We start from the raw sequence: 12,574 nt of genomic DNA, 5'->3' as shown, positions 1-12,574 counted from the left end.
GTGATTCATACTTGAGATGGGAAATTCTTGCAAGGTCTAACCCCTTTCCCGTCTTGTTACTCAAATGTGATCACAACAGGTTTCCAATCTGTACGGTTTCCTCCAACGTGGGACATGACACTCAGGGGAGAACCTTCCTGGCATCAAGGAACAAAAGGCCACCAAGTCCAGAAAAACCTGTCTCTTGATCAGCAATGATTCCGGAGAAAACTCTTCATTGAAAAGGAGACATGTGAAAATCAATAAATGGAAGCCTCATTTAAAATGGAGTCAGGAGGCTAGAACAACTCTCACACATTGTCACTCGACACACACTAATGATTCCAACAGTTAGAGACCTATTATGCATCTCTGACAGTAAGTGATACTATTTTGCCTTATTAACAGGAGGAAGAAGATTCTTCCTTGCCCAATAACAGCTTGGCTAATGGGAGACTGTCATAAATCAGCCAATGAAGATCATTATACGTCGAAATTTCAGTTCCCTCCAATGGACTCTTCTTTACAACAGATCCTCCCAAGACTATAAAAGAGCAGTTCCCCTCCTGTCTTTCTCTGTACTTGATCTTGTTTTACTTTTAGAGCCATGTCCAAATGCAATTCTTCATTGTTCCTGAATAAACCCATTTTGCTGGAGAAATATCTGGCTGTCTATTTGTTTAAGAAATCAGATAAAAAGCCTTCCTCCTGGAAGCAGAGGGAGTTTTTTCTTGAGCTCTAAAAGCCAGTTGAGTATTATATTTAACTTCCTGGTACTTAATACTTATATAAGAATGTTATACTGAGGTAAAAAAAAATTGAGCATTTGGAACCACAAGTGTGAAAAGACACAAATTCTCTGCATTCTAGTGAGAACAGAAAACACGGTTTTGGAAAAGTAAATACAAGTTAGACATGATTTGAACTGAAGTGTGTGTGTGTGTGTGTGTGTGTGTGTGTGTGTGTGTCTACCTTAGGTAGGATGGTCCCTCTGAGGGGTAGCATCACAACAGAGTTTGAATGATAAGAAGGAGCCAATAATGTAAGCGGCAGGAGGAGGATGTTCCCGAACTGGGGAAAGTGCAGGTGCAGAAGTCCCAGAGTGGCTTGGGCTGTCTGCTGAGCAGAAGTCTTTCCTTCCACCAGTGATTTGTTAAATGCTGTCAGAGAACCATGTTCCTTCCCTCCAGATCACTTCTCATATGTTATGAGTTATAACATATTAGCATTATGGTTTGGTTACTGTCTGCCACTCCTAATAAATTTCAGCAAATATTTATTGATTGTCTTTCCCACTTGGTCCCAGCAGATGGCTCCTGCAAAGAAGGGTGGTGAGATTAAGAGCCGTTCTGTCATTGGCAAGGTAGTGACCGGAGAATATACCATCAACATTCACAAGTGCATCCATGAAGTAACTTTCAAGAAGTGTGCTCCTCGGGTCCCCAAAGAAATCCTGAAATTTGCCATGAAGGATATGGGGATTCCAGATGTGCGCACTGACACCAGGCTCAACAAAGCCATTTGGGCCAAAAGGATAAGGAATGTCCCACACTGTACTCGAGTGAGGTTGTCCAGAAAATGTAATGAGGATACATTACATCTATATGTTGGTTATCTATGTGCCTGTCACCACTTTCAAAAATCTAGCTAATGCAGATGAGAACTAACTACTAATTGTCAAATAAAGATAAAAAAGTGCCAAAAAAATTTACTAATTCCCTACTGTGTGCCTGACACAGGGGATCTATCAGTCAGCAAAACATAGTCTCTGCTTATGTTTGTGTGTTCATGTGTGCACAAACACTGAAATAAGAATCATGAAAATAGGAATGACTTGTTATTGCTCACTAGTGTATCCTCACGACCAGCACAGGACCTGGCACATACAAGGCGAACATTTACTTAATGAATTCTGTTCAGGACAGAATGCAGCATATACACTGTATACGTATAGGATACTAAAAATGGCTTGGGTATAGAAACACACATGCATGTAGAGGCAGCTGGAAATATATCAAAGTATTAAAAATGGTTGTCCTTTGATTGTGTATTATTTTACACAATAAAATATATATTTTTTAGCATATAAAGTACTTATTCCATTCAATGAAACATAAAGAGTGAATAAGCCTTCAGCTTTAGTTTATTAGTTGTAAGGGAAAACCATATTAACATTACTGATTGTTCATTTTTTAGGATAATCATTTCTCAGATTTGGCCATCAATGTTTTTTAGGTTACTTCGGATATCCCTCCAAATATAACTCAGCCTAATGGAGAAGAAAAAAGGCCAAAAAGCCATTCATTAACTGAATAGGATACTGCAGATACTGATGGGCATAAGAAGACTCCATGCCAAAAAAAAAAAAAAAAAGCGGGGGGGGGGGGGGAAGGGGACGGTCTACGGACATGTCACCCTGAACGAGCCGGATCCTCTCTGATCTTGGAAGCTAAGCAGGGTCGGGCCTGGTTAGTTCTTGGATGGGAGACCACCTAGGAAGACCAGGTTCTATAGGCCTAAAAAAAAAGGTAGTTGTAAACTGACAAAGTCCTTGTAATCTGTGAGGTCAACCAAGGGTTGCCTCACTAAGAAAAAAAAGGGGGTAAGTTAGGGCAAGTCAGCAAATAATACTGTTATGAATTCAGGCAACAAGGAGCCAGTTGTTAACTTCAGGTACAAAAGCACTGAGCATTCTTCCAAAACTCTTTAAATTCAGGCACCCAGAACTTGACTACACGCACAACAAGCGCTCCCCAACCACCAAACAAAGCAAGAGGAGTTTCCATGCCCCACACTCCGCGCCGCTGTCCTAGCCACTTCCGTAAAGAACACACCCGGTAACGCCCTGCCGTGGCTCCCTTCACCCAACCCACAAACAACCGACTTACCAAGGCATCACCCCGGGGAGAGAATAACAGCGCAAACCCTCCCCACGGATACAGCAGGGGCCCTAGCAACATCCCACGCACCTGGGCACTGAAGCACAAGCCCCCACCTTGAGTCCCGGGTTCGCACGCCCCAGCACGATTATCTCAGTCCCAAAACACCTGCGAGCTTTTGCTAGGGACACACCTTAACCCCAGGCAAATACAAGCTGCGGGTAGCGGCCCCGCATGGCTCAGTGCGGACCACAAAGCAACCTCCACTGCGGGCACTACAAGGTCCCCAACGCCCTCGACCTGCACAAAGCAGACCCGGGGGGGGGGGGGAGGCGTGGATCTCTGACGACGCATTCGCTCTAACTCCGCACCACGCGGGTCGACCCAGCCTCGCGCCTCCTACCCGACCCACCAAGGAAATCTACCCCCCGCCCTGGGCTCCGGTCGGCCTGCTCCGGTTCGCCGCCAGAGTACAAACGCTCTCAAGCCCCTACCGGAGGATGTGGGTAACAGGATAACCAGAGTCATCAAAAAGATCCCAACGAAGCGGCAAAGATGAACAGGGTTCTCGTGGCAGCGGGGAGGTGTCGTTCGCGTCCCGTAAGAAGCCGTCATTTTCCGGGATGTCAGCGGGACACTTTAGGGCCAGCGAGCAATAATCTCCTAGAGTGCGGCTACCAGACCCTGCACACGCGAGTCACCAAGTGACAAATAAGGAACCGCTGGTGGACATGGCTTGGGCCACGCCCGAACGGAAGTTACGCAAGGAAGAGGGGTCGGGCTGGGCCAATCGGCGGGCTGCAAGGCTGGGCTTCGGAGCCGGTTTGGTGCGTTAGGCCTGGGGAACGCGGCGTGACCCTGACCGAGGACTTTCTCTCCTCCGTCCGCAGACGGTTGCGACTCAGCCCCCGCGGGCGTGGCGCCTCTGCTCTCTTGGTACGTACCTACCCGGAAGCACCTGGGCAGCTTGCGGGAAAAGGCTGGTTCACTGCTGCGTTTGTAAACAGAGTTACCAGCTCTCGGGAAGGGTGGAGAGGAAACAAGAGCTGGCGGGCCCTTGTTGCTCCTTTTCCGGTACGTTGGATTGAAGAATAAAACGCTTCGACCTGAAAATAGAAACTCAGATCCCAGACAGTGGGTCGCCCTGGAGCCAACACCCCTCAGAGCTCCACTTTTGTCCTGGGGCCTCCAGTCTGTCAAGATTACCAGGGCCCTCGTTCAATATTTGGCATTAATTAGGCACAGTTAGGGACAATATTTGAGATTTCTGTGGTTAAAAGTATGCAACCTAATCTTCTCAAAGACTGCTAGATTTCAGTCACAAAGATGGTTTGGTCACTGTACTCCCAACCCCTAATGTTAATGACTGGGCCTCCAACTCACTTGAGAAGCCTCCTGGGAAAGTAAATTATTAAACGACACCTAGCCATAAGCATATGGATCCCTTGCCCTCGAGCAACTAAATGTTTTATTGAGCAGGAAATATACGAGCTTGAAAAAGGTAAGGACAAGGGTGTATTAGTGCCTAATTCTTGGAAATAGTGAATGCCGTTATTGTTGGGATGGGTAGGATTTAATAGGGGGAGAACTTTTCTGGTGAAACAGGCAGTGCTGGGAAGTTATGAATGAGGAAGATTTATTTGTAGAGTTGTAAGTAAGCCTGTATGACTAATAAAAAGCATTAAAGGAGCAAACAAAAAGTTGGTATTTTCTTCCTATTAGTTGCACGGAATAGAAAGGGCAACCAATGAATAAACATTGAGGGGCCGCACCTGCAAACTTTTAGTTTTTAATGTAACTTTTTCATGCTTTGAAGTTTTTAAATGGATATAATTGTTAAACCTAGAGTTCCATTTAGAGTTTATCTTAGAGATCATCAGAGCTGTGAGCAAAGATGTATAATTTTGGAAAAAGATATAAGCCCTTAAGTGTCTAGCAAAAGAATAAGGAATTTTTGCTCGGGGGCTTTATGGGATGAAATTCTATGCAGCAAGTCACTCTAAAAAACATATCAATGTGAGAAACTATGCTATCTTCATAAGTGGAAAAGGACTCCGTATCAGTATGTGTCGTTTGTTATTCCTTTTATAAAACAAAAATAGTTTATTGATACACATAAAAAGATTAGTTAAAAATTACTAAAATGAACTAATAGTTGATAGGATTATACATATTTCATTTTTTTTGTGTGTGCTTTTCAGTTTTCTGTATTGACTCAAGTTATATTTGGAATGAGGTAAAGAAAAAATATGTAATAATCCAACTTAAATAACATCTATTTTGTTCATAGAATGGTGGGAATAGAATTTGTATCGCAGAGTTAAGGAATGAGAGGATGGTGAGGAAATGGAAGCTCCTTATAAACCTCAAATGCATCTTCTGTAATTACAAAGCTTTATATATATTTAAACAGTTCTACATCTGAGATGTACTAAAGACTTTCTAGGTTCAATAAACCATGGAATTTCCTCTTTCTCCCAGACCAACACATGTTTGGATTTTTGGCAGAGGATATGACACTAGGTGTGGAGGTGATGTATAAAATAAACACCTTAGAATCTTGGATTATTAAATCTAGACACTCTATAATGACACTTAAGGGGATTACTTATAATTACTTATAATTAAGGAGACAGCGAACAGGAAACTCAGAGAGAGTGAACTATCGTTTCTGTTCATTATTACAGTTGTAAAAGGGTGATAAAACAGAAGCGTGCTGTGGCTCAATGTTGGCACTTATTTGTGAAAACAGGGAATCTCGTTCTATACAGCTATCTATATACAATATTATATATAAATTATATCTCAATAAAGCTGAAAAAAAAAAAACTTTTCCATCTGTTTCTAGGTGTCAAGAAACAACCAAAGCAGTAGAGAATTTTTATGAATTTATTCAAGCCAAACTGACAACTGCCGTGAAGCAAAATCTCAATGGATGGAGAAAAGCTCTGGGGAATGACAGTTTTGCAGCTGCTTTTTTTTTTTTTTAATACATTAAAATTAAGGAAGAGATGTAAGGAAGGTTACATGAAATCAATGGGTGGCAAGTAAGGCTCAGAGCAAGCAAAGAAGAAAACTCTGAGATTGGATAAAAAGCAAAATGAAGAGACACATACTTTTACATTGGTGAGTACAGGATAGTGAGTAACATTTAGGGCACACAGATGGTAATCTGGTAAGATAACAATGAGGAGTTCTGTGGTCTTTGTGCTCTGGTGCTGCAGTTGTACCCTCAGGGGTCTGGAAAAGGGATTATTATGACATTCCAAGGGTATGTTATCGCAGATGCAAAAGGACAGTAGACAGGCCTGTTTAAGATGAAGATTGACTTTGTCAAGGAAATTACAGGCTTGGTATGTGACTACCTGCCATGCATGAGCTGCTTTTAGTCAGGAACTTTTACGTTCAGACTATCTTATGCAGTTACTTATGGTCTCTGAGTTTGTAAGGCCTGTCATGCAGGCCTCCCCTGAGCTTGTCAGGTTTACTATGTGGTCCTTTTTTCTACTACATAGGCTTGAAAGTAAGTTGTTATTGTTATTGTTGTTTTCTCATGAGAAAATTTAAAAGGGAAAAAATATGGCTAGCGTTTGGTTTTCTAGTTATAGGTACTAGATTAGATTCAATGATCAAGGTTTTATTGGACTTCCTTCCAGTCAGTGGAATTTCTATACCTGAGGTTCATTAAGCTATTCTTAATATAACTGAAGATTTTCATGTTGATTTCTTTAACTTATTTTGAGTTGACCCAACTGAAGCTCTATTTGATATGTTCAGACCTTTGTTCTCCCTATTTTTCTGGACAAGCTCCATGAGGCAGGGGTAGAGTTTTCTTAATAGGCCCAGTTCTAGGCCTATAGTATGTGCATAATAATACATATTAAATACTGAAATAAATAAATCTCTTGCTGTCAAGAGATTTAACATGCCTTTGTCCATTCTCCGTAAGCATGGATTACCAAATGTTGAGAGAATTCTGAAAGATTTTGATGATATTTGTAGACACTAAGACCAAAGCTAGATTTGTCTCTAAAAGGAATGAGTTTCAACTGTCTGCACAGAAAACCTTCCTAAATCAGGTATTGCAAGCTGACGTGTGAAGTGGAGGTAATGTCTGTCCCTTAGCCTTGAGATCATTTTAGTGACTGAGGTCAAAGAGAAAGTATTGTCAGTGAACTTCTTCAGGGCCTGACAGGAATAGAACTGAAGAAAGTCAAGGCTTTGAGTGAAGTGGGAGAGTAAACACTAGCGGTTCCTCCAACTTTCCCTAAAGATGTTAAACTGCCAAAAGAAAATGAAGAGAGAATGGAGAATATGCATGTTTGTAGACGAGGTTTTATGAATGGCGCCGGGATGGCAGTAAGTCTGTGTGGATGTCATTAAAAAGAGATCAACTTTAAAATACAACAATATTAGATGATTTTTTTGCCCCCTAAATTAGGATATTTACATTATGCTTTCCTGAGGTGAGGGTAGCAGTCTGAATAGACCTGTGAATGCTCCACGGACCTGGTAAATTATATATCAAGATTTGTGAAAACCCGAAAGAGAATGGCTGAACAGAGGATAGCTAAGCTGTCTTTGTGATGTTGGCCCTGGGAGCTATGCCTCCTTTATTGTAGTACCTGGTAAGCACCTGTCAGCCAATAGCTGTTACCAGCAACAGCGTTATTGTGTGGTATGCCACAGCCCAAGCAGGCATTCTGAAACAAACCAAATAGAAAAAGGAGGGCGTTTCTCAGAAGGAAAGTATTTTCATTTGGTTTCCTCTTGGCTTTTGATGACTTTAAAAAGTAAATCTATTACAAAACATATTCCATAAGTAGATTTGCAAAGAAAAAACTTTTGTTCCTTTCTCATTATAATGCTGCAATCAGAATATTTCATTTAAGCTTCATAATCTTAAACTAACATCTCACAAGTGTACAAAAATATGAACAAAACAAAGTTAAAATATTAGCACTAGAAATAGCTTTGGATATCAGTTGGTCCAGCCCCTACTTTTCAGATGAAAAATGTAAGGCCAGAGGTTAACAGAATTGCTCAATAATACAAAGTTAGGCAATATGGCATTTTATACATAGTATACACAGTATTTCCCATAGATAAAATCTAATGGATTTCTTGCAGTTAAAAAGTCAGGCATCAGATAATTATTAATTACATTGCTCACTGACTTAAGTCTGAGAAAAAGAAATTATTTTTGTGATAGAGAATTTTAAATCCAATTACTAAGCAATTAATTTATAGTCCTTTAAAAGTTTGTTCTTCAGTAACTCAAGAAATAAACCGTTATTTGGTGACTTGGCTGTTTGTCATTTTCCCATTTTGGAGGGAGATGAGGGAGGATTGGTCCTTGAATTTTTAACTCTCTAAATAATACCATTACCCTGTATCTGTGATATAAGTTGCAAATTTTTTCTCCTAGTTTGTTAGTTGACTTGACTTACAGTTTTCTTTTTTTTCCTATCTTGCATGATTTTAAATTGAAATTCAGCTTGGTGGTCAGCATCTGTATTTATCAAGGTAAAATGTGGCAGAATACCTTCTAAAAGCAACTATTAAAACCAAAGTTACATGGAAGTTAGCAGTAGTCATATACAAATCTATTCTTAAATATCGAGAAAGATTCTAATAATTTTTAGAGATCATTAGCATGGCCTATAATATCATACCAAATGAATTTTTGATCTATAAGGATATGGACCCCTTAGAGACTCTAGGGCCACTTGTTTAGAAAGTGTCAATACATGTTTATTAACTTGATACATTCTTAAATGGCATGCTTTCTTCATTAATTTAGTGTATTCTGAATCCATACAAAAGTGAGGTAGTTACTATTATGATAACAATTAACAATTATCCTCTTTAAATTTTAGTATGATTTTTATACAGAACAGAGTACAAAGTACTTTTGAAATAGAGCTCAGGAAATATCTAAAGCTTATTTTTTTCCCAGATACTTCTCTGAAATAATCTTGACTCATCTTCATTTAATGCCCTTTTAATAAACAGAAATTACTTTTTTCCTTTTGAGAAAATAAAAACTAATACAGCATATATTTTACTCCAGTCTGTCCAAAAGAAGTAGATTCTGCACTATAAAATTAAAGGAAGGTATTTAAGAAAAAAGGTATTATGTGTATAAAGAAAAATATATAAGCGAGATTAGCAGAAAGTGAATTAAAACATTACTGGGTTATCACTGGGTAGTATAATCATATGTGTCTTATTTGTATTTTATGCTTTCCTCCTGCATTTTCCAAATTCTTAATGAGCCCATTTCCTATTATAAACATTTGATAAAAAAGAAAAAAAATGACAAACTTTAAAAGAAATCCTAGGCAACAGTTTCTTTCTTTTAGTAGTTGAGACTATTTCTATATCCTAAGTGTAGTCTTTCCCCTGACTAGATAGTGTGCACTTCTAGCACAAGGAGAAAAGGTGATAGAGTGACAGTAATCTAAACAGAGAGGGAAGTTCATTAGGTATTGGGAGAGCTGCAGCGTCTCTTAGGGCACATGTTTGCAGCTCTGTGAAGTCACTTGAAAGATTTTATGAGTCTTTGATATTATTCTGTTGAAATGAATTATCTCCTTTCCAAGGGTCATTTTAGTTCAAGGTGTTTTCCATCTTTATAGTACTTTGTCACGGAAGGGCCCTGAAATAACAATGTGTGTATTTAGATGACCACATGGTCAACAACTGAACTACTCAGACTTTATATGCTAATAATCATTGGGCTAGCAATTACATGTAAATTACAAGTTCAAAAGAAGTGTTTATTGCCCTCTGTTGTGGCGGCTATGTAGGGCACCTGGAAAGTATGGCATAAATTGAGATACAGTGTAGATAAGAGAGAGATTAATGACTAACTTATATTTCCTTATTGCTGCTTTTGTCAAAAGTGTTCTCCGAGCTGAGCAACTAAATAAAAAGAGCATCATTCCAGAAAATATACAGATCTCTCTTAACATATAAAATCTTTCCTTGAGTCTCTTTTCTGAACCCTGGTTGTGTCAGGGGGAAGTAAACAAAAAATGGTAGTTTGGAGGAGAGTCAGCTTCAGATAGCACATCCTTCTCCCCTCATCACAGTGAAGACTGAAAGAAGGTATTGTAGAGGCTAAGGTATACAAATGCTTCCATGCTGAAGCCTCTCTTCTTCCTTGAGGCCATGGACACTGTCCTTCCACCAATGGACAGACCCCAATGAGGCTCATCTGCTCACTTGACACCCCCAGTAATTAGTGCCACTGGGTCCCTCATCGTTGTTCTCTTTCTAGCTCAGAAGTCTTCCCAACATCATGTGTCACCTGTATCAGCATTGAACATTCTCATGTCCTTCAAAACACATCTGTGTCTTTGGAGCCCACCTCTTTACCTATGTTATCTCTTCTGCCCCTGCACCTGGCTTGGACACACAGGTTTTCAGCTTGGTACAGACTCTAACTCACTCCTTGTCCACCAGATATTGGCATACATGATTAACTTTCTCCTGTAGAATACATGTGGTCAAAATTCCAATCTTAAAAGCGAAATCTGAGATAAATTCATTAAAGTCTCTCTAACTTTTTCTTAAAATATAGCCAAAAGTCAATGTACAAATTCAAGATGTACCTTGATATAAAATAAATGTCCAAGCATTCTCATGTGTATGTATGTGCCCTTTTGAGAATGATCAAGGTAAATGATCATTATCTCTTCAAAAAGTTGATTACCAATTCTGAATTTTAAAAAAGCGATATATATTTCATTTGTTTCCATAAACAATCATGAAAAACAAGCTATAGGACAAAAGCAAAGTGAGAATAAGCCAGATAATAAACTTAGGGCTTTGCAAATTCATTTCCATTTTTCTTTATTGGTATGCTTGTTTAGAAAACTGAATGATCTGTATCTTGGTTAAGGATAAATGCCTCTTCCACCCTCTCACCTTTTCCTGTGGCCACTTAGATTGTCCTCTGTTGAATTTAGGATGTCTGACATGTATATCCATATAAATGCCAGATTTGGTTTAGGGCACATTGATATGGGAAGAGGTAAAACAGAGAAAAAGGAAATTTACTTTAAAATGTGGTATTTTAAATTCCACTTTCTAGAGGAGTGGCTTAATCCTTTCCTAGAGTTTTTGGTGCTATTGTTTCTGAAAACTCCCTGAGGACCTTACAGATAAATTTTAGGACTTCAAGGCATAACCAGACTAAGGAAGGGACAAATGCATTGATCTGTATGATTAAGAACAATGGAAGTATTTTGGTTTTGTGTGCCACACAGTCCCTGGGTCTCTGTGGCTTCCAGTCAACTGTGATGTTGTAGTGTGAAAGAAACCATAGCCAATAGGTAAATGAAGGGGTGTGGCTGTGTTCCAAAAACTTTATTTACAAAAACAATCACTTTTTAGTTCAATGATTTCTAATATTCAATTCCATGTTGTGTGCCACTTTGAGTTGTAGTGTAATTTCCCATTTCACCCAAAACCTTTAGCAAACAGCTGAATATTTACTACGCAACAGCTGGGGGTAGGGCTACTTGAATAGATGAAATGAAGGGATACTATGTGGTAACAAGCCCAAGTGGAGAGGACAGAAAGGAGAGAGTAGTCATAGGAAGCCAGGTGAGCGACAGAATTCAATGAAAGTCAGAAAGCAGAGGGAGAGGTAAAGTGGAAGTCTCCATGGGATCCTTAAGATGTCTTGTCTATTTAAGGGAAACTGGAGGACTTGGAGGCACACCCAGGTGGGATATGCTTGAGTTCCATGAGGAACTCAAGTACAGATAAAGAGCTTCCCAAACCAGTAAAAGCTAAAGGAGTTCATCACCACCAAACCAATATTATAAGAAATATTAAAGGGCCTTCTTTAAGAAAAAGAAGGGGGGAGAAAAAACATCAATATGAATTTAAAAATGGCAATAACTATGTACCTATCAATAATCACTTTAAATGTAAATGGATTAAATGCTCTAATGAAAAGACAGAGGGCAGCTGAATGGATAAGAAAACAAAGACCTTTACATAAAGACCCACTTCAGATCAAAAGACACAGACTAAAAGTAAAAGCATGGGAAAAGATATTTCATGTGAATGGAAACAAACAAACAAGCTTGGGTAGCAATACTTATAGCAGACAAAATAGACTTTAAAACAAAGAATTTAATAAGAGACAAAGAGGGACATTATATAATGATAAACGGATGAATCCAACAAGAGGCTCTAAACCTTCTAAACATCTATGCATCCAACATAGGGGAACCTAAATATGTAAAGCAAATATTGACTGACACAAAGGGAGAGTTCGACATTAATACAGAACAGATGTAAGTTCTGTTTTCTATGCTGATAATATCCACAGTTAAGAGAGCAGCAGTACTTGTCATGAGGTACATAAAAACTGACAGAAAAAAAAGTAATTACTTTTAAATGTTAATAAAAAACAGTCATGTGTAAATAAGACCTAACAGTCATCATAAGCAAGGCCCTGTGTTCAGGGAGGTAGGAACTATTATTATTCCCATTTACAAGGAAAATGAAGTTTAGAGAGATTATGTATCTTAGGGTCTCAAAGCTAGTAAATGAGTGTGAACACTGGTTTTACAGATTGCAAAGCCCATGGTCTTATGTGATGTTACTCTGCCTCTTTGAGTATTATTTAATAAGCACTTTATTTTACCTAAATAAAATGATAAATAATACAGTATCAGTACCTTTAGATTTCA

General features: G+C 39.1%; 1 protein-coding gene, 1 long non-coding RNA gene and 2 pseudogenes across 3 annotated transcripts in view; 3 read left to right on the top strand and 1 right to left on the bottom strand.

Annotated features, from left to right (window-relative positions):
* Positions 1-12,574, bottom strand: part of LOC107513504 (membrane cofactor protein) — a 120,279-nt gene that overhangs the window by 46,893 nt on the left and 60,812 nt on the right. The gene's annotated exons all lie outside the window — the stretch shown is intronic.
* LOC107513490 lies at positions 1,289-1,646 on the top strand (annotated as a pseudogene).
* Positions 2,378-2,496, top strand: LOC118613071 (annotated as a pseudogene).
* Positions 3,288-8,161, top strand: LOC118612840. Of its 2 annotated transcripts, none has more exons than XR_004955099.1 (2): positions 3,288-4,359; positions 5,707-8,161. It is a non-coding gene; the product is annotated as an uncharacterized LOC118612840 (long non-coding RNA). The 2 variants fall into 2 exon arrangements; XR_004955098.1 differs by having other exon boundaries at positions 3,308-3,794.

The sequence above is a fragment of the Rousettus aegyptiacus genome, unplaced genomic scaffold (assembly GCF_014176215.1).
Source record: "Rousettus aegyptiacus isolate mRouAeg1 unplaced genomic scaffold, mRouAeg1.p scaffold_m13_p_17, whole genome shotgun sequence".
Taxonomy (NCBI): domain Eukaryota; kingdom Metazoa; phylum Chordata; class Mammalia; order Chiroptera; family Pteropodidae; genus Rousettus; species Rousettus aegyptiacus.
Note: the sequence above shows the minus strand (reverse complement) of the source record. Positions and strands in the feature narration are given on the sequence as shown.